The sequence below is a fragment of the Stegodyphus dumicola genome, chromosome 3 (genome assembly GCF_044657685.1).
Source record: "Stegodyphus dumicola isolate Sdum_Otavi_A_Nest chromosome 3, ASM4465768v1".
Lineage (NCBI taxonomy): Eukaryota > Metazoa > Arthropoda > Arachnida > Araneae > Eresidae > Stegodyphus > Stegodyphus dumicola.
The window spans coordinates 22,503,657-22,508,332 of NC_140770.1; positions in this window are offsets into that span (position 1 = coordinate 22,503,657).

Here is a 4,676-nt window from a genome sequence, read left to right on the forward strand (position 1 = left end):
ATATCGTGTATTCGACACGCATTCAATTTAAGTTCGAATTTGACACGGATTATATGACTTATACAATTATTGCTGTTGTATTACTGTCAATATATTACTGTTACGTTTCGTAAATTTCGGTTGTTAAAAAATAAATAAATAAATAAATAAGATTGCCAAAATAAAATGATTACGAAAAATGAATAAGTAGGGTTCTCATGAAAAAATCATTATGTAACACGGAAATCGCAAAATTTGGCGAGCTCCTCATTCTTCAGTTTAGCCAATTCGAATTTCTATATTATCATAATTCAGCAACAGAAACTTCATTAAATAAAATCTTCGATATCTTCTATATTCGAAAGTGCGATAAAATGACGGCTAGATAAAATCATAAACAAATTAATGCTGTAAATTGCAATATTAAATGAGAACCCAGAACATTCTGATTCAACCCATGATAAGATGACGGAAAAGAGGAGTAATTTTATAACTAAATCTGAGATTGGGGAAAAGATTCTTCCTTTTTGACGATGTTGTGTTACTAATTATTAAAAATGCGAAGAATACGAACAGTTTGTAAATGAAATTTTACACAACAGCTGCAAACAAAGCAGTTTATTACTGACCACACAGAAAGAGAAGCATGCAAATGGAAAGCATAAATTAGGCAAAAATCCAACCTTAACTTAGTATAGGTTTTAATATAATAATTATTTAATTTCTCTTTCCAGTTAAAATCTCAGCGAAGTATGTATTATATCTTTCTATCGTATATGCGCTAAATTCGTTAAATTTCGCTAATAGTTCCGAGGAATATATACACTGCTGACCATTAAAATTGCAACACCATGAAGGAAAGTAAATGCAAAAAAGATATTTATTGTACGTAAACAGTATGGCATGAAGACAAAATAATTAAATTTGTAAGCATTTTGGAAGTTTACAGGGGTGCGAAATTAGTAAAAACAGCTCCCACTCCTGGAAGCTAAAACGGTCCTTACCCCATCAGGCATGGTGTCAAATTGGGCTGGGATGAAAGAAATGGGCAACTCATTCCATGCTACTTCAAGTCTATGCCATACTTCATCAACCGTAGAGATGATCTGAGAGAATTATTTACAGAAAAATTTAATTCCTGACAGAAAAGCATAATATCCTTAAATTTCTTACTTTCACTAGAGTTTTTTAATATCAGTTGAGCCCATTTTGGCCTGTGTTGATCTAAAGGTTTATTCAAGTGAAGGTTTTTAGTAAATGGACAGTGAAAGATAAAGTGTTAAGGGTCTCCCAACTCCCCGCAAGAACAAAGCTCAGTCGTACGTAGTCCAAATCGAAAGGGATATGTATTAAAAGGTCCATGACCAGTGAAAAATTGAGTATAAAAATTCGATGTGCTTCTTTGACTGAGTGAAACTTTTGGAAAGAAAGAGAAGACTCGTCTTCCTGTGGAGTCATTAGTCCATCTTTCCTGCCATTTCACAAGCAGTGTATTTAAAGTCTCGCTCTTCAAGTGTGAAAAAGGCAATTTCGTTGAATTTTCAATTCCGTTGATATCATTAGCAGCCCATTTAGCTAAAGTATCTGCTTCTTCGTTGCCCAGTATGCCAACATGAGCTGGCACCCAGGTAAGAAGTGGTCTTTCAGATGAATTAAATCTTAGCAATTTCTCTTGAATAACTTGTACAATCGGATTTCTATTCGTAATGTCTGAGATAGCCTGCAGACTAGATAATGAATCACTGAAGATCTTAGTCTTGCCCGATAGATTTCTTTTAACATAAGCTAGAGCAGCGTTTATCGCTAAAAGTTCTGCTTGAAAAACAGTATTTCTGTCATCAAGCCTTCGAGTCCTACTGCACGTAGAACCAGGACTTGTTTGAAAAGGCGACATTGTGCCACTCCGATACCCAGCTTTGTCGTTTGGTGCCCCAGAGTCGCCGTCTCTCTCGCTATGCTGGATTGTCAAGGGAAGCGGAAGTAATGGTCACCCTGCTGATAGTCCACGCTGCTATAAACGTTGATGCACCTTAAGGGAGGATTCTGGGCGGGCTGCAAACATGCCCATTTGCTGACTAACGGTCCGTGATGTGGTCGTACAGTTTTGCAGGGTTGACTTCACAATATGTCTGTCGTCTCTGGCGTTAGTCATGGGAGGGCGTTGAGATCCTTCATGCCCTTCAGTATGACGCTCAGCAATCCATTAATTCCATATTCTCATCTCAGTGGTCGACCAGTTCGACCGGCAATATCACAGAACGATCATCTACACTCTCGATAGACACAACGATCCTGCCTCTATCGAAATTTGAATATTGATGGTAAGCATTTCCTCTCCTTATTCGAGGCATAGTACGATATTCTGAGCAAACTTACAAAGCACTTTCTGAAGGAGAAATAAACTAGACATGCAGTGCTTCAGATGTCGTTTCTTCCTCCTGTTGTCGTCTAAATGCTGGAATACTACTCCTTTGCATATCCCAACTTCTTTTTCCTTTCATGTGATTTTGAAGTTCGTCAGATCATTCCTTCCTGGTGTTGCAATTTTAATGGCCAGCAGTGTATTTCTGTTGTTGTTGCTGCTAATGCTCACTTGTCTGATCTATAGTCAGCCCAAGCTTATGAAATTTCTCGTGGCAAGGAGCGCAAGTTTACGGCCGTCGTCGGCTACAGCCTTGAGCACTTTACAGGTGGCAGTGCGATTTAGTTCAGTCCCCCCCCCCAAATTTTAGTGGAGATCACCCTGGGGATACGAGGGTCTCCCACTTCCTCTTCTCCTAGCGCCAACCTTTCCAGAGGACGTTCGGATCGCCGCATATTTAGAGTGTCCCCATTCCTCACAGACACGATTCATTAAATCTTATTTTCTGTTTTAATGTTAAACTTGTTAAAATATCATTGGGAAATTCTGAGTAAGATGTTCATTCAAGAATTTCCACGGATGTTTTAATTCGCATGAAAATCATGGTTTAAAATTTCACGTCATCGTTTTTGTCAAAATCCACTTCTTTCTAAAGGGCATTAGTTTCAAGTATTACTTATTTTTCCTTATTATTTTATGAAATTTACTGTTATAAATTCATTAACTGCCACCCAGCTTGTACAGACCTGACTGTCCTAGCGATGGGCCCGGGTTATTTTACGTCTTCTGCGTCATGCGAATTTACGCCGGCGTCAAAAAAGTTGCGTCAACTACGTCGGGAGCGTCCTCGTGTGGACGGGCCTTTAGAATCCTGGCATGGTTATCACTGTCCGTCCCTTCATAGGAGGTCACCTGTTAGGTGCTTCTACAATAAAATGGCCACCACTAACGGCCCTTGTAGTGGCGAAAGGCTAATGGCTATTAAATAATGTCTCCGGCCATTAAAAAAATTCATTAATTGAACGCTCGTGAGCAACTTCAATTAAACTTCTTTTTTTTAACCTCGCAAGAAAATTTCTCTTTCTTTATCGCTTGCCTTCGTGCTTTGTAATTAGAAACATGTCCAGCTACCAATGGGAAGTTCCAGAGTTCGAGTCCTGACAAAAGTATGTCTTTTTTGTTTAATCCTTTCTGCATAGATATAAACCTGATGACTATAAGTGGTGCCTGTAGGGATGCACTATAGTTCGTCATTACCTGGATTTGGTGACTGTATCCCCTTTTCCTCAGTCGCTTTATAAGTGCGGGAGAAAGTATAGAATTTTCTCCTTGCCTACTACGGACTCACTAACGGCTGAGTAATAATGTCACTAAACACTGGTAATTTGACCTGGCTTCGATTCCAGGCGAACAGGATGGCTGCATAGGCGTCTTCGTTATTTTCTTAATGTGGAACGTGAATATGTACAAGTTTTCCTTAGAAAGTATTTTTCCGAAGGCATTTATTCCTTTAGGTAGATAGCTTTAACATGTTTTGCCATAATCATCAGATAAACCATACCAAACCTTTCTTGCCGCGTGTCTTGGTGATGTAACCGGAAGCACGTCCGACTAGCATCAGAAGGTCTGGGGTTTGAGTCCTGAGAAGACTTCGTGTTTTCTTGTTGCAAAATAAATCTGACGGCTGGACAACCTATTATAGGATTTCATTCCGAGATGGTTTTCATGGAAGCCTTCTATATAATTATTATAAATTTTAAGCTCACTTTATGCTGACAAAAGAAATCAAAACGCACAAATGGCATTCATTGCTGAAAAGTGAGCATATTGTTTTTACTTCGAGTTTGATATCTGATAGACTGCGATTCGTGCAGTAAGCGAGGCTGAGGGATGTATTTATTTTCGAAGCTCGTGCGACACTCGTATTAGCAATTTCCGAGAGTTTTTAATCGTGCGTAAAAACTATTACCCGCAGCTTGCTATTATAAACGTGCATTGTAATATTCAGAGCGAAATTCTATGCGAACGGTCTCACGGTATAGGAAGCTAACAATTTTACTTTTATTTTTCCAAGAACTTTGCAACAAAATAAAAATAAGTAACATTTTGTGGAAAAATGCTCTAATTATTATTCTTGTGTAAACTTTTCCAGCTAGCAGACTGGCATCAGTTTATTTGTAAAAGTATTTTTTTTTATGTCGAAGGAAAAATACGAATTTCATTTAATAAATCAAATCTTGTGCTGCAAGAATTATATCCGTAACATCGTCGATAATGCTTGGAAATAGACAGAGCAAAAGAAAGAAAAGGAATCTATAAATGCCGACCTTAGCAA